General features: G+C 45.7%; 1 protein-coding gene across 3 annotated transcripts in view; it reads right to left on the bottom strand.

The window, feature by feature from the left end:
- Window positions 1-13,539, bottom strand: part of ELF2 (E74 like ETS transcription factor 2) — a 90,629-nt gene extending 77,090 nt beyond the window's left edge. The window contains exons 1-2 of one of the 3 annotated variants that reach the window (XM_088451826.1): window positions 13,367-13,539; window positions 11,124-11,202 (exon numbers count right to left, since the gene is read on the bottom strand). The gene's annotated coding sequence lies outside the window, so the exon portion shown is untranslated. Of the gene's footprint in view, window positions 1-11,123; window positions 11,203-12,766; window positions 12,842-13,097; window positions 13,231-13,366 lie in introns of those variants that run through there. The other 2 variants (XM_088451827.1, XM_088451828.1) reach the window with 2 other exon arrangements.
- Between the last annotated feature and the right edge of the window lie 8,762 nt (window positions 13,540-22,301).

The raw sequence follows: 22,301 nt of genomic DNA, 5'->3' as shown, positions 1-22,301 counted from the left end.
TCACATTGTCTGATGTGTCGGTCACGTTTTATTTTTATTACTCCTAATTACATCTATTTAGGTGCAAGTAACCCTTTATGTTGTTATATTCATTTATATAAGATACACATAAAGGAAAGCTAACAAAAGAATATTATCTAATTTATGCTAGTAAATCTGTTTACAGACAGGGAACACAATGCTGTGACACTACATATCATACACACATTATTTTATTTATGCTGGTCATTGTCAAATATAGCCCAGTGTTCTCCCAAGGCTGTTTTTTGCGGGTGCACCACCCGGCACTTTGGGAGCCTGCAAGTGGGGACAGTATCTGGGAGCTGTATAAAGAGGAACAGATCCTACAGACTTGCAGCTTTTGCATAATTAGGTGACTGGGCCTCTAATAAGAGAACATAATATAGAAAATGTTATATCAAGTTGAAATCATTATAAGGTCAGGGTTTAAAACATTTTATTATTGCAAAGGCCCCCACCCGGCTACTTCTTGATGCCATCCGGCTGCAAACATTTTCTGGGGAGAACACTGTAGCCTCACAGAATGTTTTATCTCAGTCATTTTCTCAGATTATTGGTAAAACACAGCACAAACTAGAAATTATTTTAAAAACCTTTCTAATTTACTGTACATCTGTAAAATGTATCTGAAACACAGGATTTGGGTCAATAGCTCACTTTAGTGACATTGATAAGTATATAAACAAGTGGACCATCCATGTTGCCACAGTTACCTTTTACTCATCCAATTGTTTTGTTTAATGTAAATGCTGTGGCTACAACATATCATTTTCCCTCCATTCTGACAAATCCAACTGTAGCCCACAGTAAACCTTCATGCATATCCTCATACACATCTTGACTATTTCTCAGGCCTTTGCAGTTCATCCTACACAACGGCTCCCTGCTCACACTTAAGGCAGTGCTCTCCCCAGAAAGTTTTTCCAGCCGTGTGGCATCAAGTAGTAGCAGAGTGGGGGCCTTCACTAGCGTTACCACCAGGCTGTTTTAGTGGGGCACAGCGCCCTGCCCTCCTTCTGGAGCGCCCAAGCGCCCTGCCCTTACCGCGCAGCGCCCCACTAAAACAGCCGCGGGTGGGGAAATGTGTGGTGACTTTAAATCATTCACCGGCGGTGACCAGGTCTTCCTTTCAGCAGCGCTTGGGGGCTGCCCGGCGTGTCCGTAAGTGCTGGGCACGCCCCCAAGAGTGACGAAAAGGGGATGCGTCTTATAGACAGGCCGCCTTTTAATTGCCACGCTCCCTTTTCGGGAACACGCGCGTGGAAGTGCCTTCTCTAGCTCCGGCGCCCTGCCTGCTGCCGGAGCTAGAGTGAACACTACTTCACAATAATAAAATGTTTTAAATCCTGACCTTCTAATGATTTAAACTTGAGATATTTTATATATTAATTCTCCTCTTCTTCTTAGAGGCCCAGTCATCTGCAGCTTTTTCATTATCAAAGTCTGTAGGATCTGGTCTCTGTAGTGACACCAAAGTCCAGGGTCTGACCCGGGATTTGGAACACGTTTCCAACCCGGATCGGACCCGGGACAGACTCCCTTATACAACGCGAGCACCGACCCGGACACCGTTCACACCAGAGTCGGGTCAGCACTGACCCGGCTTTCCGGTGCAGGTGAGCAGTGATTCTTCCCCTCCCTCCCCCTCCGTGACCCTCTTTCCTTACTGACTACTTACGCAGCGGTCTGGAGGCAGGGTGGGTGGGGTGTGCTGCTCCGTTCTGGTCGGGCCGGCGCTGGTTGCAGTGTACGCTTGGAGATGTCATCTCTAAGCGCCGCTGAAGCCAGTCAATCAGCTAGCATGCGGCGCGACCTTGGGTCATCGTGACCCGACTCGCGCCGTTTACACTGCAGGGTGACACGGGAACGACCCGTGATCAACCCTGCAAGTTAGCCGGGGTCAGGTCCTCGGGTCATGTGCATCAATCCAGGAATTTTAAGTCAGTGTAAAAGGGGTGTTAGTTTTCTCCGCTTAATGCGATTCCTTAAACAGGTTTTAATTAGTTTCTAACCCACTTGCAGGCTCCAAAGATACTGTCCCCACAGGATAAGTTTTTTATACAGCTCCCAGATACTGGCCCCACTTGCTGGCACCACAGAATGAGTTTTTTATACAGCTCCCAGATACTGGCCCCACTTGCAGGCTCCCAAATATACTGTCCCCACAGATTTTTTTTTTCAGCTCCTATACACAGGACAACTCTCTTTAATGTGTTCAGGCGATTGTTCCCGTCCGAACAATGAACCCTTGCTTTTATATAGGGGGATGGATCTCTGCCATTCAGCCTGACACCGCCCTGCACTGCGACGGGCCCAAGCTGCACTACCCGGCACTCTCCCCCGCCCCAATGTGCCAAGTCCCCGAACAACCTACTGCCTGGACACCACCCCGCCCCAATGCGCCGCGCTCTGTCACCCAGGACCCTCACTAACGTGTCCTTATTGCCAGCGGACACATATGCCAGACGGACTGGGAGCCTCTGATGGGAAGAACATGTGACATCGGCGCAGCTCAGCGTCGCATCCTGCATCCGTGACAACAAGTACACATTGAAAGTAACCAGGCGACAGGGGATGCGGTGCATTGGGGCGGGGGGAGTGACGGGCGTTAGGCTGTCTCTTGCCAGGTGGTGCGCCTGCAAATAAAGAGCCTGGGAAGAACACTGCTTAAGGTATCCACCAAATTATTAAAGTGTCCTTACAGTTCTGGCACCCATTCATTTGTACCTCCTTATATCTCAGCCCTAAGACACAGACAACACACCTACATTTCACACTGGAGAGGATATGCTGTCAGAACCTACAGAAAATCAATATTATTTACCGATGTCCCCAAATTAAAGTTTTTTTGTTTGCTTCTAATATTAATATAACCAGTCCAGGCATAAGATTGCTAGCAAGGTTACAAATAACACTTTATGGGCACAGAATAAAAACCATTAGGTCTGTTCTGGAACACAGTACTGCAATGAGTTAACACAATTTAGTCCAATTACCCACTAACATAGCGTTACAGGCCACTGACAAACACAACTGTAGTGGTTACAGGTGAGCACATGTGAATGGAGCAGGCAGTATTTAATCACAGCAGTAACGTAAAGACTCTCGGACTGATTCAAAGTCACACACAAGTCTGCCGTGATGCAAATAAATGCAAATCTTCTCCTGTATTCATTTTCAGCTGCACCTATGTGGCCTCATGGACCCTATACATGTGCGTCTGAAAATAATCATCCTCATCACTATCAGCACAGACTTCCACCAGCCCTATCCTTATGCAAGAGATCAGTATGACATTAGACTGCTCGCTCTGTATTCTGACCCACAATATCCCACTTACAAGCAAATGAAACACTATTCCTAGCTGTGAATGCCCCTCTGCCACCCAGGTACCCTCTCTCAGCCACAAGTGGAGATGCATACAACTGAATCACCTGTAGTTGCCCAAAATTGAGCATCAACAGCTAGGGAGTAAGATCATTGAGACAAATAGAGCAATCTGCAAAACAGAGGAGCTGCAACTCTAATGGTGGCCATACACGGCACGATATAGGTGCTATATTGTGCCGTGTATGGGCATGATATCGTACTGCACGCTCCCGCAGGATCATATGTCGCATCCCCAGATCTTCCCACAGGTTCATCTGATCTGGGATGCGATGTACGATCCCATTCAGATGGAGGAGGGGGTGCCAGCAAATCGTGTGGTCAGCGGGGACCGCACGATCCGTCTGCCGACGGATTGGCAGTCGCCCTACACAGTGCATCGCACCGTGTATGGGCACCATAAATCAGCCCCTCCCATTGCAAGTGCAAATGCTAGGGAGTGTGGGGTCATCAGAACAAATAGCTCCTATTCCCGTACCCATGTAACGTGCACTGGTAAAAGCATGTATTTCATGCCAGTGAGTAAGAGGCCAAAAGGGTCTATAGTAGAAAAATAATTTGCTAAAGCCATCTGAAAACATAGCGTTCGGCAATGATAACTTATATAACCTTGTCCAATTTACAAAAAGCCAAACACTCCAACTTGACAGGTAGCAATGAAAAGACAATCATGTAAAATATTGGGTGTATTAAACAGAAAAAAAAATAAAAAAAAGAGAAAAACATTTTTAGTATAATGTACAGATTAATTCTTAAAGAACTTCAATTAACAACGCCTAGGACTAATGTCATGCTCATTGTTTGCATGTTATAGCCATTCTGCTAAGGAAGCAGCACACCGCTGTTCCAGTGAGCTGATTTTAGCACTCGCTTATCACACCTTCAAGTGTGAACAGCGAGGTTTGCTATAGGCATCAATGATCTAGATGACTGTTTTCTTCTTCTACAGTTTACATGTTTTGCTTCCAGAAAAATATCCCCTGTCCAACACAAAGAAGAGGACCAGTGCTTCTGGCTTATTCAACAGTCACGTTTAAGGGCGTTAGAGCAGTCATTTAAATACCTATACCACAGGACAAGCACAAGAGATCATTACTGCATACAAATGGTGAGCGCAGCAAAGAACGATTTGTCTGTTCTCACCATAATGTAAAACAATGCACAAACACTCTGTGGAGCATGCCTTGATTTTTTACTAGTGCAGCACATAAATGATATGTGCAGAGCAATCTGCATGCCCACTCTGCAGTGCTAACTAAAGGTGCGCCAAGGTATATAGAGGCAGAAAGGTCTGAAGGAGTGCACTGTGTAAGAGTAAACGTTAAATCTAGGTCCAACCTCCTTCCCCATTAGCACTACCCCGTTCATTAAATAAACTCAATTTAGTCTCATACAGTATACTGCTTCCATTAATCATTAGTGACAAAACTGCCTTTATTACATGTAACTTGTGTATAAAGCTTTTAATCATATACAGAACATTTCTAGAGAAAATGTTTCTCTGTCAAAGTCCACCATGAAGATGCAAAATAAGTATTTTTAAAAGTGTAGGTTGAGACCTGAAAACCACCAACTTCCAGTGAAAATGACAATTGCCGCTCCATCACTTATTATAACAACAATCCACAAACTGAATGCAATTTTCCCACTGCTCCGCTAAATAAGACACTGGTGTGCCTAGTTTGCAATGAAGGCCCTCATTCCATCCAACTCCTTTCCCCAACCCGTGCAAACGTCACCTTGCTCCGCTAACCTCTGCGTTCTGGTTAAGATCTAGGCACACTTACACAAATAGGAACGTAGTCAAAAGGTCGACAATGACAATGTCTATAGGCTGCGGGCGGACAGGTTTGAGTTAGGCTGTAGGGGGGCTTCGGCACTAGAGCAGCAGTGCAATAAGCATCCCTCAAGCTGCAGTGGAGCTACACATCCCAACATGCCCTGCCACAGTTTTAGCATGCCCTGTGGTAGAGTATGCTAGGATGTGTAGTGCCACAGCAGCTGGAGGGTATATTATTGCCAACCCCTGCATTAGAGGGGGAGTTAGGGGAGAAATACTCACAGGTCTGACCTGGAATCGCTGCAAGGTAAGTCACTGCTGGGCCACCCAGGACAATATGTCGACATTTTGTTACTGTCTACATGGTCAGGGTCGACATTATGACCATATCGACATTATGACTGTTGACATATACCACACCCATGAATATCGATGTACTTAGCATGACCAAAGATTATATTGTTCAACATAATTATTTCCAAAAAGCATTACAACAGGTTTGAGTGAATGTGTGCAAGTACATGAAAACAAAAAACAGCAATAGCTCTGTTAAAAGTGCATTTAAATGAGAAATGAATAATCCATAGCAAGCTTAATTGGCATGGGTTCTTTGGTATCACATAACATTTTCAAAGAGAGCACAGATAGTTAAACAAATATGCATATGTCGATCATATGAAGACAGGATTTTATTTACTCAAGAATTGGAATAAAATAAAACTAACAACATGAAAGTGTTTATCGGTACAAGAATACTTTCATGTAAACGTCCTTAAATCAAAACTACAACGCTAATAATACTATACTGCAGTCATAGCAAAGTTGGTCCATTAAAACTGTAACGCTATCGACCTTAGTCTTGGCTTAATAAGCCAATATATTTTCTCTGGGTTTGTATTCGCTCTGCAGAACGGCTGTGGAGGAAATCCAGATCTCTTCCTGATTTTCTCCATTACAAATATTTCCCATCATGCTTTTATTTGGAGCACTCAGAACCTAAGGAAATATATTTCAGAACATTCACTGAGAGACCCGAATCCACGTCAGCACTTCTACATTTTAGGTTCTCACTTTGATCCCCTCCCAGCAAACAGCTGCTCTTATCACAGCCAGTGACAGAATCTATTCACAAGGAGTTTACATCTGTCACTGCCTTACTCCTCTTCTACATTGTCATCTTCAACTTTCTACTCATTTACCATCACAGAACTACTCTCAGGGCTGATTCAGGTTTGGGAATAGAGTGAAACAGAGCAAGTAACTGTGTACCTTGATAAACCATCTTGCGATGCAAGGGGTGCAAATACATACATTTTATCTGCATGCAGGGTAAATAGTGGCTGCTTTTGCATGTAGCCCACAAATGCTGGACAGCAGTGGCGGATTTTACCCAGGGGCTGCGAGGCTGCAGCCCCCCAGGAAAATCCTCCACTTCAGTGAGCCAGTGCAGTCCATGACTGCACTGGCTACACTGTGACTGGAGGTGGCTTCCTATTGGAAGCGCCAACTGCCAGTCACACGCAGGACAGGCAGCCCCAGGAGGAGGAGTCTCCTCCCCCTGGGACTGCCAGTCCGGGCTGCCATAAGCAGAGAGCGGCTTCAAGTGGAAGCTGCCGATCTGCCTTTCAGGCAGCCCTACAGGGTTTCTCGGGGCTGCTACCAATGCAGCCCCGAGAAGCTGGTCAAGTGTTATGCGTGGCGCTACCGCCGCTCATGTGCATACCAGAAGCAGCGGCAGCCTCCCCCAGGTAAGAGGACAAGAGTCGCTGCTGCTGGACAGCTTTATTTTTACACTGCAATTTAGATTGCAGTTTGGACAGACCCCTCCCAAATCTAAATCTCTCTGCACATTTTACATCTACCCCACCTGCAGTGCAGCATGGTTTTACCAAGATGCAGTTACTTCCTCTTTTTTACTCTATTCCCAAATCTCAATCAGGCTGTCAGACTTTACAACATGCTGTCTGTACCAAATTAACGTAGATCACTTAAAACCAACTATGGGCCATATTCAATTAGAGGCGAAAAGTCAGAGGTCGGACTTTTTTCCAGGGGATAAAGTATCGAGCGCGTGCCCGCTTATCTCCGTATTCAATTAGGAATCAGAGAAAACGGGGCTCGGCGGAAAGGTAAATATCGAAAAGTCCTGTCACTTTTTGGGGAAATCAGCCTGTCACCCCCCAACAGATGGTGTGACATGGGTGATCACTATGGGTACCCCCGAATTGGGCAGCTAAAGGTATTTGGGCTTTTTAAACGGTGTCGGCAGGTGCTTTTATGCGCCTTTGTAAAGGTGGTGAGGAATAACACTTCGCTTTATTTTTTTGGAAAAAAAAAAACTAGTCCTATCAAATTTGGGGTACATGTAAATGGGTGTAAGTCCCTAAAGTGATTTTTTTAAAATTCTACAAAAATCCACCTGCCACAACCACCCGCCACAACCACCCGCATTCTAGAAAACACCTGCCGCATAAATTATCGCCGATAACGGACTTTTCGCCTCTAATTGAATATGGCCCCATATCAGCCATCCTATCTAAGATGATTAAGCTCTCTTTTTCCTCTGTCATCTTTACTAACTTTTAATGACAAAATGCTGGAGCATATAACTGCTAAACGAAACTTCTACAAAACAAAAACATACTTACGTGATACTCCTCAAACTGTAAACATCACCTGACAGACCCTGATCTTACAAAATCAGCCAATCGCCTATATACAGCTAAATGTAAAAGAGAAGAACGCCACACTAATCTCTTAGCCTTTCAGCAACAACTGACACAATGGGCCACTCTCTTTTCTCCATTCACATGGACTCTATTGCACTGCTCTTTCTCAGTCTTACTATGTATCTCTAAAGCAGGGATGGGGGAACCTCAGACCCAGGGGCCGTATAAGGCCGTCGGAAACATTTGATCTGGCCCTCTGAGCCTTTTTCTGCTAGCCTCATATGGATAGCAGTGTGCCTACAAAGGCACCCTGTGGACAGAATCTATGCAGCAGTGCCGCCTGGAGTGTAATTAGGGAGCTTCACACGGTCACACCGCTACCCTTACAGCTCCAAGGAACAGCCTCAGGATGCTCCAGGCATTGCTGTAATCACCGGCGATTGTGGCCTTGTCCCCATGTGACAACACACGGAGGCGGCGAAGCCTGCACCGGGCCCACAAATAATCTTATATATATCAAAATGGCCCTCAGCAGAAAAAAGGTCCCCACCCTTGCTCTAAAGGATCCCTTAAGGCCTGATTAGGAGTTGGGTGCAGCGGCGATGTAGGACACAGTAGAGCAATGTTTTTCGCCTGTGCATTTGTCGCTCCGCGCATACGTCTTGATAGAGTTAGTAGAGTCTCAGTACAAATTTAGACGCATGGTAGCAGATAGGCAAGGGGCATTTCTGGGCAGTGACTGGGAGGTAACGGGACGTAGCATCCTATGGGAGTGTTGTGGGCTGATAGTGGTTGCGTTCATAGACAGAGAACCGCTCACACAGGAGGCCATATTTAGATGGATAAGCTGCACCTGCCATAGGGGTGCTGCAAGTTTTGATGGTTGCAGCTACAGAGGCACCAAGTGGTTTTTCAGCATCTATAGACACTGACAGTGGGCGTCTCGTTCCTTGCACGATCAGATGCACAGATGTACACCAGGGAGGGTCTTTATAGTGGCATTTGCATAAAGTCGCAGACACGGACGCGCCCGAATCCGACTCAGAATCAACCCCTTAATGTTAGCCCTTTAAAGTTAATCATCAGCTGTTGTGAATGTAACTGTACCCAGGGTTCAGTGCTAGAGTCCCTGCTCCCTTCATCCCCCCTCTAGGCTCCCACATCATGGATTTAGCCATCACCACTACTAATTGAGATTACACCTGTATCTATGAAGAATGTCTGAGCTCTCCAATGCCTGAATGTTACTACGAATAAAACAGAGTTCTCACTCTCTCCCCACGGCCCTGAAGTCAGATTGCCAGTAACAGCTACCACCACCACCTCCACTAAGCCTCTCTGCCAAACTTGTTGTCACTTGATTCATTACTTTCACTTTCGACATTCAAACAATCACATTATTTTATCCTCCGAAAATTGCTAATATATCCCCTTGTCTTACCACCAAATAAACAGTAATGCATGCCCCGATTCTGTCCCACCTTAACTACTGTAATCATCTTCTATCTTTTCAATCTTGTCTTCTGCTTCCTATTTCCAAAGCTATCCAACATGCTGCTGAAAGAATTATCGATTGTGTTTCTGCGGTTTACCCTGCTCTTCTCAAACGCTCTACTAGCTTCCTGTCATGTCAGGATAATCTGGTCCCTACCTATAGAAACGTTCCCACCGAATGAAGCCCTGCAACGTTTATTTTATTCAATATTCCACACACAGTATATAATGCACCCTAAACTGTTTCTAATTTTCTATATGTATATATTTTCTTTATATCATTTAGACTGTTATTCCGATTATCAATGTACAATTTCCCTTGTCTGGAACTTGTAATCTTGTTAAAGGGACATGGGAGTTTTTAAATCTCATAAACCAGTTCCCACCATTAACTATGCATCACTATGTTGGGGAAGTTAGGATTTACTCAATGCTTTAATTGACAGGGTGTTTAAGGAGGAATCTACTTTATTTGCAGAAATGTGGAGGACATATGTAATTGGCAGCATTTCCATAAAAGGTGACATTTTCATTAAAAGACACACTTTGTATTATGCAATGACTGTAATAACAGTGTGGTCCATCTCTCCCTGGAACACATGTATTACCAAGAAATGGACACCTGGTCATGGAAGTAACAACCATGTATTTCAGCACTTATACAGTGTTCATCAAACTGCCATAATAATCTTTTCCCTGACCTACAAACCAAGCTTCAAATTACCCTTGAGCTGCACGCCATTTATCACATGGCAAATAGATCGCCAACTTTCCATGACATAAGGCCCCCATACATCAGCAATCTGAAAACCACAATTGAACAATTTGAAGATTTATTGCCCGATTTTACAATTTCCCAATCTAGCAATCTGCGCCCATAGACTACAGAACTTTTTCAGTGATTTGCAGATCGATTGCAGCAAACACATATCTGCCAATCTTGAAAGGCCCATCATTTTACTAGTAATGGTCTGCAAATCTGCTGATCAAGTCCATACACTAGCAATCTACGGCCCCAATCCATCTGTGAAATCCAACATATTAGACCAGTGGTTCTCAAACTCGGTCCTCAGGACCGCACACAGGTCACGTTTTCCAGGTCACCCAGCAGGTGCATTCATTATTTACTGATATTTTAAAAGATCCACAGGTGGAGCTAATTATTTCACTTGCAATTCTGTGAGGAGACCTGCAAAACATGCACTGTGTGGGGGTCCTGAGGACCGAGTTTGAGAATCTGTGTATTAGACAATCTGATTTACCAATTCCAATCACTTTTTGGTTGCAATATACGATCTGCGAAGCCCATACATTGCAGATTTTTATACACAATCGATTGCAAATTGCAGAATTGCCACAATCGATTGCTGATGTATGGGGGCCTATAGATGTCTTTGGTCCACTATAACAGACAATCCAGGTACACATACATTTCAAAAACACAAATGACTGACAATGGATGAATAGACACAACATATTAGGGATGTGCAGGCTCGGACAGGTTCGAGTTTGCACGTGGAGTTCGGATTTTTCCCTCCAAAAAAACGGAACTCAGAAAGAGGCAAAACGTCATCTTACATGGACGAACATCATCATTCCTGGACTTTTGTCCAGAAAAGTCCAGGAATGATGATGTTCGTCCATGTAAGATGACGTTTTGCCTCTTTCTGAGTTCCGTTTTTTTTGGAGGGAAAAATCCGAACTCCACGTGCAAACTCGAACCTATCCGAGCCTGCACTCCCTACAACATATACTATTGCTTTCAGGCTTACCTGGGTTGTTACAGTGTCTTCTGGGTAAGTCTTCAAACTGAAATTAAGCCAATTTTCCAAGCAGTCCATAAAAAGATATCTAGAAAATACAACAAAAACATATTTTTGCTTTATAAATTGGGAGGACAAGACACAAATAATTATCGCAAACCATCAAAATTCAAACCAAAAAAAATTAATACACAAGACTAGTTCCTACATGGCCTGCTAATGTCACCAAATGAGAATTGAGGAAATACTCACTATTTGACAAATGTACTTTACAAGGATAATTCCAAAAATATTTTACGCAAGCTAGGTATTCAGGGCTTTCTGTATGTAACCATGTGGCAGACCACTAAGGATATCATTGGCAAAGTACCTGTGTGGCTTCTGCTGAACTGAGATACAACCATTTATATAACTGAATTTGAAAACAAGTAATAAAATGACATTTTTTATTGTGTGATTAATAATAGACTACAGCGCCTTCCCGATTTACGCTTCATACATAATCAGCCATTATATTTGTAGTGTTTCATGGCAATGTGCTGCCATTTTGAATAATACAGCTATATCAGGCACAGCGGATGACCGTGGACATGAGCTTTACTATATGTTAGTAATAGGCCGATAAGCGGAGCCCATTCAATGCGGAATAAGTAGCTTCCTCAGGACAGCTATCACTATCAGGGGTAGCACCCTCAGTTCTTAGCTCTGCCTGGAAACAGAAGACAAAATCAGATGAGGACAGGTACTTCATGCAAACACTTTTTACTAAATGATGGTCACATTCACCTGAGACTGTATGTGAGGTCTAGCCTGTACATTGAGGTCTGTGCATTCTGTCTGCACATGCATGAGTGGTACTTTATGAAAACAATTATGTAGAAACACCAGCTCCATACAGGGGAGGCCAGACGTGCTGCCGTTTAGAATATAGATCCAAGCAGTTGTGTACAAAATTATAGTGAGTGTAATTAATATTAGTGGTTTGGCGTTTTTTAATATATGAACTCAGTAAAAATGTGTTTTAACACACAAACACACACACACACACACCCTTTATGCTTTCAAACTGACCATAACCTTTAAAGACCATATAGAAAAGCTTGCAGAGGCCAAAGATGGCAGAGATACTGTCTGAGTGATAGAGTTTTTTATTGCCATTATACCATTATATAATGCCATTATACCATTATATCACTATGCTTTCTGCTATCATTTACTTCCATCTCTTGGAGCTACCAGAATAAAAGGCAGGACCATATTCCATACACAGCTTTAAAACAAATGGTCACAGGAAGCAAAATACTCATGTTATAGAAAACAAAAAAACAATATCAATCCACTGTTATAAAAATGACAGATCCAGCCCCCTAACATGTGATGACTGGCAATGAGTAAGTTATATACACAACAGAATGTGTTGTGCAGCCCTAATCTCTGCAATAGTTAGTACATTCCATATTTAAACACGAGCCAGCATTTGCCCAACACCAACATAAATGCATCTAGTAGTGTTATTCCTCCAATACTGTGATCATTTAGCATTTCTAGCTCAGCCGGGCTTCAAAAATAAATAAAAAAAAGTGAAAGTAGAGAGAAAACAAGAGTCATAAAGAGAAGTGACAGCAACTTCAGGCACCATGTCTACTACTCACACCAGCTAGTAATGGCATGACTAATGCCCTGGAGGGAAAGTGGTGTGGCAGTGCCCTGCGATCTATGCCCACACTCTGCCGGACCAGTTGCCACCATTGTGAGGACAACTAGTGCCGGGAAAACACGGAGAGGGACCCCTGTAACTCTCCGCAGACTCTCTCCTCCCATGCACACTGACTGGACTAGGTTTCACAACAAACATGTAGGCCCTGATGACACCACCAGGCTTCCCACCCCCAGCAGCCAGGGCGCCCATCCCCTTGCACAGAACGGCGCGGCCGGACACTGCAAGCGCCGGGGGTCTGCAGCAGAGGGGAACCGGCTCCGTACCTCTCACCGTGCGGCTAGGACTGGGGGAGCAGGGTAGAGGGCACGGGCAGCCACACAGGTATTACTAATGATGATGGTGGCTGGTGAGTGAGCAGCAGTAGTGGGGCAGATGCCTCGTACCCCGAGCTGATCGCTGCCATCAAGTCTGCAGCTGCTGCACGGGATTCCCCGTGCACCTTAAGCCCCCACCCCTCCCCCGTTACACAGAGCTGGGCATGAGGAGCCCGCTGGGGGGCGTGGAGGGGGGGCTGCTCTCGGTGCCTGCTTACCTTGCCGGGAGTGCAGTCGCATGGAATGAGGAGGTCCCGGGGCTCGGAGGAGCTGCTGCTGCTGGGGACGGAGTGGGGGTGGCAGCAGCAGTGACAACACAGAGAGAGAGAGAGTGTGTGTGAGAGGCAGCAGGAGGAGAGGGGGGATGTGACAGTGTCTGTGTGTCAGAAAGAGGGGGAGGGACTATGGCAGCCAGGCACAGGGAGGCACAGCACATATATTGTATACACATTACACACACATTACTGCTGCCCAGCCTCATCATGTGGGATTGCTTGATGGGCAGATGGAGGAAACCATTCTCTGTATGACCTCTTTGTGGGCACAGTGTCTATATACAACACAGCTAATAAGGGACACTTATATAAGAACTTTCTGTACTTGCCTTACCCAGGATCATCACAAATGGTGTCACAACTGCTCTTTATTATTATTATAATGTTTATCCTGTTGTATTTTATAATAATAATAATAATTTTATTTATGTAGCGCTTTTCTCCTAAAGGACTCAAAGTGCTTTACATTTGCCTTTACAGTATAAAATAAGCTTAAACAAGGAACATTAGTGAAATGCTTGGGTGAAGCGGTAAGTCTTGAGTCTATTGAGTCTTATGAAGAATATTCTCCACAGCAGATTAACTAAATAATGTGACAATAACAGGACATATGAACTGTGTTATACAGTATAATGGGGTAGATGTACGAAGCCTAGAAGCGGTATCAGCGCACGTTATGTGCGCAGATACCGCTTCTCCCCGATGTATGATCGGGGGTCTGGGCGGTAAATGACAGGGGCGCTATGCTCCCTTGTCATTATCGGCGCTGCTATCTACAAGCAGGGCCATGTACGAACGGTCATACCGCATGAACGTTCGGCCAGCTGTATTATTATCTTTTCTTTTATTATCTTTTATTTTTATGGTGCCACAAGGGTTCCGCAGCGCCTTACAAAGTACATATTACATAAACAAAGTACATAAACATTTGAACAAAACAAGAAAACACTGACATACAGTACAAGACATTGCAGGACAAGTACATGGTATATAAACATTTGGAGTATAGAGTAGATAACGATGTAAGTAAAGGATGAAAAATACATGAGGTAAGAGGGCCCTGCTCGTGAGAGCTTACATTCTAAAAGGGGGGGGCAGACAGACAGGGGCAACACAGAAGGGGTAGATAGTGAGGAAAGAGCATGGAGCAGTGGGTTAGGATTTTTGTAGCGGGATGTGTATAAGATGACCTTGTGTTATGTCAAAATGAAGTTCTTCATTCATCTATATGACAAAAATAGATTTTATTCATGTGTTATTTGCATAAGAAATGTATAAAATAAAGTAGTTTGCCCTTTAATTTTTGTCTGTTAAATTTTAGCATCTAAATACATCCAGCTAAAATGTGGCTATTATGGGACTGTCCTGCCATCCTAATAGTGAGTACTATAGTCCCGGCTGCTGGATGCTATGCCATGCTCCTGTGAGTGGGTACTTCTTACATGCTAGGCCCACCCACAGAGAGGTGCAGCCATGCCCAACATGCAGTGGCCGTGCCCCCTCCAGGGGGGCAACCCCGGGATGTTGCTATACTCTGGTCCAGGATTTCTCATGGCAGCCCTAGAGGGGACTAGCAGAGACAGTAGGGAATAGGGCTTAGTGGTGGGATAGGAAGTCCATGGAGGGAGGGAGGTAGTTAAGAGTGGAGGAACAGGAAGGGTGGTTGAGAGAAGTAGAGGGTTGTAAGGAGACTGGTGAGAGAAAAAAGGTGGAACAGCAAGTGAAGGAGACTAGAGGGGGAGGATAGTGGTGGAAGAAGTAGGTAAAGCAGAGGATTATGTAGACACTGAATAAGGGGGGTGATTGAAGTAAAGGTGTTCTTGCTATGGTAATAAGTGAGGTGAAAACTGGAGTGGAGGCTGTGTGATGTAGGGTCAGTGTGGATAAATGTGGTTAGATGTTCAAAATACAGGTAAAAGAACAGTGCTGCTAATGTATGAGCGCAGCTCCAAAAGTGAAATATAAAGAGAAGTAGGTGAGTAATGGGTACAGGGATTAGTTACTAAAATAAGGAATGTTAAAGTAGATAGTAGTGAAGCAGTGGAGAGAGGCAATACAGTACAAACAGGATTTTCAGTAGCATGAATGCAAAAATTACAATGTACAGAGCCAATCTAGTCAAAGATGTTTTAAACAACAAGAGCAATCAGTAAGGGCAGCACTTGAAATGTTTAAGCAGGGAGTGTAGTAAAGAGTTTCCTGGATATACATACAGCAGCTGTTAATGATGGTGAACTGGCTTATTCCCACAAGTATGTTTGTAGTCCTTCAGAAAGTGTTCTGGATTTCAGGATGTTCTCTTTCAGTTTTCCTCCAGTTTAACTCCAGCATAACTCCGTCATAGTTATTAAATTCTAAGTACACTTATAATCTAACACTTTGAAATTAACACTAACTTTAGCAGCCAAAGGCTTTAGCAGCCTAACAGATCACTAATCGTTATCGACAGCTACAGCCTGGCGCTAGCCTATCCCCACAGCAGGGACAGCGCTACAGAGCTAAGAGAGGGTATGGTCAACTTTAAGCTCTACGACCAGTTCCGATGGTTCCCGAAGGTCTCAATTAATCCTTATATGCCCGGAGATGACGTGCAATGCGTACGAGAAGGGGGCGTATTTTTTTTAATTCCGGCCGCTTCCTCCCCTTGGTCGGCCAGCTACCGATCCGAACTTAGGGACGCAACTTGCGAGGGGATCATTTGCATATCCGGCCCCTTTTCCCGTGCGGCCGCTTCGACCGACTCTGAATGACGTCCTATATGTACGTGGCAGATGTATTGAATTTGGGCTTAATTAAATGCCCAATCACATGAAATGTCAACATGTGTAATCTATTGGCAATTATGAAGAAAGGTATTTATCACAAGGTCACAGAGCCCCTCTTTTTTGCCTCTGACGAAGCTGTTTGACAGAGGGAAACGCGTTAGCATTTCATCTATTGCACCTAGAATTTGGATTGATCCAACACAGCACGCTTTGAAGCATCATTTACATCATCAAGCAGTCCGCTTGTCCTAACATCCAGCTGTAAGACCACAGGATATATTTGGACCCCATACAGGATCGCACCAAGTTGCACATATTTTCCAAGCTAATAAGGGGATACCACCTGTACCAAGGCTACAGCAACTAATTGGACACCACTTGCGGCATCTACCTACCTGCAGGTTAGGTTATAACATAACAGCATTTCAGTGTGCTACTATAACTATCCAAAGTAGGTGCATACCATACAATATATGGTTTTATTGAACTTTATTTATTCAACACTTGTTGGGACTCTTTATCCATTATATTGCCATTTTTTATACATATGAATAGCTCGAAATGTATGTGATTTTACATGCTATATTTATTTTAGACATTAAATTGTTTCATTATTCATTTTCATCTGCCACCTTATTGATCTCATATATATTATATATATTTATACCATTGTTGGATTGCGCTAATTTTTCTATTTAATTGATTGTCTAACTAATTACTGTCTATCTACAGTCCGGAACCCATGCATTGGCGCCCCCCATTTTTTAAATAGGGATATAAGATAGTGCACCTGAAAAAGGGCCATGTCTTCATGGGGAAGGGCCAGGGAAGAGATATGGCTCCTCCTGGGGCAGCCAGGAGATGCTGGGGATAAAAGAAGAGGAAGCTACAAGTGAGAGTGATAATAAACAGGAAAATGACCAGCCCAAAAAGTGCCCCCTGCCCTGCGGTGCCCTGCCCTGTGTTATGGCACAAGTCCCGCTACCCTAGTTACTGCCCAGGCCCCCAGTAGTGGTGTCCCTTATGCAGTGATCCCAGTAGTAGTGCCCCTTATGCAGTGACCCGTGTGGTAGTGCCCCCAATAGTAATGCCCCAGTAGTGATGCCCCCAGTAGTAATGCCCCCTGTAGTAGTGCTCCCAGTAGTAATGCTCCCTGTAGTAGTGCCCTAGCAATAATGCCCCCTGTAGTAGTGTCCCTAGTAGTGCCCCCTGTAGCAATGCCCCCTGTAGTAGTGCCCCCTGTAGTGAAAAAAACCCACAATACTTACCTTAAACCCCCTGTCCGTCCGGCTGGCCGCTCCTCGGAACTATGGGAGATACGTCATGATGTCTCTCTAATAGTGGTCTGCACACTGCGGGAGCCAGAAGCCAGAGCTCAGGTGTGAGCTCCAGCCTCCGGCTGCTGCTGGCGCTGCAGGGAAGGAGCGGGCACCATCTGGAAACAAAATCTCATCAGGCGCCTGGCAAATGGAGCTTCCCTGCGGCGCCAGGTTAGGTGGGCCTGAGGAGGCAGAACTGGTTCTGGCCCACTTTAACCCCTGGTGGGTGTAGGGGCCCCTTATGTGTGGGGGACAACCGCCCCTGTCTACCCTGTTAATCCGGCCCTGCAAGCGCGCCCAAGCCCCCGAGGGGTCTGCGGGGACCATTGCTACGCCACTGCACAGGTGCGATAGTAACAGAAAATAAGAAACAACCTAGCATCCTTTCAGGGCACTACCTCACTTCTTCAGACCTAACTATCAAGTTCACAAATTCATACAAAAGTCACAGAGTCCTGCCTGTTCAGGTATGTCCTACTGGCTTCCTGGATTGGCTGCTACAGCCCCACCTGTGTTGTATCCTCTGAGCAGCTGTTAGGTGTGACCTTGTAAACTTGCTTAGAAGATCCCACCGTCACGGTATAGATATAACAACTAGCTTGTAGCCGTTTGATCACTTACACAGAGTCTCCTCGATTGCCTTCCACCATCCCCTATGATATATATATAAACCAATAAAGAAGACAGAGCGCCTCCTAGTGTGCAAGCAAGTGTGAATTCACCCTAAAAAGGTGCAGATCAAACAAAGGATGGTAGGGTAAACAACTTTTCGGCACTTTGGTGTCACCCCGCCGAGGGTTGACACCAAAGTGCCGACTCCTCCTCAGTGAGAGGACCCGGGTGCTGCACTGTAGCATTACGTGTGGCACTCGGCTCCTGACACAGCGAGGGAGTCGGCACTGGAAACAGACTGGTCCCCGGGGGCAGTCCGCATCTCCGGGACTCCAGGAGTGACAAAAACGTGAGTTTGAGTCACGTGGCCACACCCCATTTTTTCCTAGCAACACAGCGGCTTGTGACACAGTCCCAGGGGGAGGAGACACCTCCCCCTGGCTGCCTGTCTTCAGCGTGACTGGCAGGTGGCGCTTCCAATAGGAAGCCACTTCCAGTCACAGTGAAGCCAGTGCAGTCACGGACTGCACTAGCTCACTGAAGTGAATTTTACTGGGGTGGGCTGCAGCCTCGCAGCCCATAGGTAAGATTCACCATTGTCAGTAAAGTTTAAAGTCTTAAAAAGTTGAACATAAGGAGGAAAAACGGAAGAGAATAAATCAGGAATGAAAATATAGTGTTATGGATTGTTTGAGGAAGGGTCCCCAAATCAGTGTCTTTCTTAGGGCCCCATGAGGTCTAAATCCGCCTGTGCTTGGTACCAGGGGCATATCAACCCATTGGCCAGGATGGCACAAGTAGCCAATGGGTGGACTACCCTAGGGGCTTGTACTAGCCCTGCTAGTCCCCCGGCCCCACATGTGTAGGGCAGACCGCAGTGAGAGCGGTCTGCCCTACACAGTAACAAACAGACAAAAAAAGCAGCATCTCCCGGCAGCTGCCGACCCTTCCTACCCCCCACCGCAATTACAAGAAGCTCCCCGGCAGCGGGGGGGCCTGTGACGCGATTCACGCAGAATCGCGTAATTTTTGCCCCTCCCCCTGCTTCACACTGCCTGTAATATCGTCAGTGTGTAGTGGGGGCAGGGCCAAAATGACGCGATCGCGTGGCTCCGCCCGCCCAACTCTTGTAGTCTGGCCGGCCCCGCCCTCGTCTGCTGGCCACGCCTCCCACTCAAGCCGATCTGGCTGCTCCCTCCCGGAAGGGGCAGCCAGATAGTCGGCAAGCATGAAGTGATGGGAGAGACGTCATGAAGTCTCTCCCATCCCATAGTGCAGAGCGAGAGCGGGCCCAGAGAAGTGGACAGCGGCGGTCGTTGGCAGGAGCGGGGATCAGGTAAGTTGCTTTATTTTTTCTGTGTGTGTGTTTGTTTTCTGGCACAGCATGGGGGGGAAGTGTGGCTACTAGAGGCACTGAATAGGGGGTGGCCGCTACTGGGGGCATGTTATGGGGGGGATGGCTGCTACTGTGGGCACTGTATAGGGTTGACTACTACTGGGGGCAATGCATAAGGGGGACTACTACTGGGGGCGCTGCATAGAGGGGACTACTAATGTGGGGACTACTACTGGGGGCATTTCCTGAAATTATGGGGGGAGGGGGCGCCAGTCCATTACCTTGCCAGGAGCGCTAGATACACCCCTGCTTAGTACTGTACATTACATGTTTCTATCAATCTTACTTATATAGGACATTGGTGTCCTGTTACTGTATCTAATAAAAGTATATATGTGGCATGGAACTAGTACTTCTCATTGTCCTCACCTACAGTAAATTGACTTGGAAACCATAGTCTGCCCCCATCTAGAGACCATTCAGTGATCTGTAAGTGTGTCTCTTTTAGAATGTAAGCTCTTACGAGCAGGGCCCTCTACCCTCTTGTGCTTCTCCCTACTTTAGTTTCATCTACTTCTTACTCACCACTAGGGTACCTAACACTTGGTTGCTTATGCTCTGTTGCTTATCTGGGTGTTATGGTCGCTAATGTAGCAATATACTGTATATTATCCATGTCCTAGTCCTGTATTGTATTGTTCTGTAAATCGCTTGTCTGCAACTTGATTATGTACTGTGTAAGGCGCTGCGGAACATTTGTGGCGCCATATAAATAAATGATAATAATAATCCTAAACAAATGTGGAGGGGATAAGCACATTTCTTACCAAGACATCCATCACTGCTTTTGTCACAATAATCCTTCACCACTGCTGACTAGATGGGTTAGGGATAACATTAGTGTTAGGGTTAGCGATAGGGTTAAAATTGGGTGTCAACATTGTGACATTTTTGTCAATATCGTCATGTTCCAAGTCGACATTGTGCATGTTGACATTATGAATATGTTGACATGTACTCTGTTGACATGGATTACCTGTAGGCTTTATGAATTTCTTCATTGTCAATATAACATATTGAACCCATGTAAATCTGGGTGACATATTATGAACACATCAACAAGGCAGAGTGGATTTTTGACTATTGATATTAATCTGGTCAAGGAGAAATGAGCAATTGTCTTGCTTATTATCATCACTGTCCACTGCAATACTTCTTCTTTCTATAAGAATTGTGGGAACTTCCTATGATTTTGGTGTATGAACACCAATTGTCTAATTCTGTCTTTGCATAATATTCATATTTTCCTAGCAGGAACCTTCCATGTGTATACTTCTTCCAGGCAAAAGAATTTACTCATCCATATCATCGTGTAAAGTCTTGCATGGAAGAAAAATAACGAATACTGGAGATCAGGGTTGCCGACTTCCTAGCTGCCTCTTCCGGGAGGGGACAGCCAGATCGGCAAATCAAGTGGGCGTGTCCGGCATTTGTGGGCGGAGCAGGAGCGTGGTCTCACGATTGCGTCATTTTGGCTTGCCCCCGCTACAGTAACCGCGGGGGAATGGGGGCGGAGGGGTCAGTGGCTGTCGGAAGGCTTGTCTGCCTTTCCTGGGGGCCGGGAGTGGCACCCGAATTTCGGCCGAATTGGGAGGGTAGGCAAGTATGGCGGAGATATATTTGTGATCATTATCACAATATCGGAGATTATACTGTTTTATAGTTAATATTTAATACCCCAGTGAAGGAGCGCTTGATATTTGTATTCTATATTTATTGTGAGTGGTGGTTATCACTTATTTATTGAGCAGCACCTTCCTTGTTTGGAGCACAGGATATATACTCTTGTTTTTATATTTCCATGTGTCTGGTGGTAAGATGTTTATTCAGTGTTTTTACAACGAGGACTGGTTTAAAGAGCCACCTTATCTTTGTATAGGTATAACTGACTGATCCTGTCTTTTTTTTTTTTTTAAATTCAAGTTGTATTTCAGCTTGCATACCCCCCAACATTTGCTGGGAGGGAGTCGGGACCTGCGCGCGCCAAAGGGGGTGTGACCTAATCATAAAGGGGGCGTGGTCAGATGACACGCCCCCGTTTACATCACTAATGGGGCGTGCCCAGCATCTCGGAGATGCTGGGCAGCCCCCGGACTTCTCCCCGTACTCTCAATAGATGCTGTGTGCATGCGCACAGCGTCTATTCTACCTCTGCATACACGCTGCTCTGCACAGCGTGTATGCTTCCCCTAACTTCCCCCCCACCGCGGGACACTGTGACCTGCGGGCGGGACAGCGGGACAGTCCCAGAAAAACGTGACTGTCCCGCTAAATGCGGGACAGTTGGGAGTTATGAACTTGTGAAAGAGCTACTTTCATAACTAGTGGGCAGGATGGGGAGATGATGACTGGGAATCGCGAGACTCTGGGGCAGAACTACCGGCGGTGCAGCTGGTGCACTGCACCGGGGCCCGTCGCAATATAGGGGTCCACACTGCCTGGCACCGTTTATAATTGTATGGCAGGCTGCAGTGCAGCTGCTTCCCGGGCAGTCATCAAGGCTGTGACTGACCCTGCTGGCAGCTACACGCAGAGAGGACCAGGGCACAGTGCAGTCAGGCTCAGCACTGCAGTGCACTATTGGGTAATATACCCCTGTAGTCTATGCGGTGGGGTCAGAGGAGCATGTGCTGAGCTCTGCTTGTAGGAGCCTATCAGATGGGCTAACATGGAGTTTAGCAGCTGCGCAGCCTCATGGGTGTGACTCATTGTGAAGCTGTGACCTGCTGTGCTGCTGGTGGTTAGTACAGTGGGCCTGATTCAGAGCCGGACGCTATTTGCGGACG

The sequence above is a fragment of the Taudactylus pleione genome, unplaced genomic scaffold (genome assembly GCF_031769625.1).
Source record: "Taudactylus pleione unplaced genomic scaffold, aTauple2 ptg000028l, whole genome shotgun sequence".
Classification (NCBI taxonomy): domain Eukaryota; kingdom Metazoa; phylum Chordata; class Amphibia; order Anura; family Myobatrachidae; genus Taudactylus; species Taudactylus pleione.
This window is presented reverse-complemented; position numbering and strand designations above follow the sequence as displayed.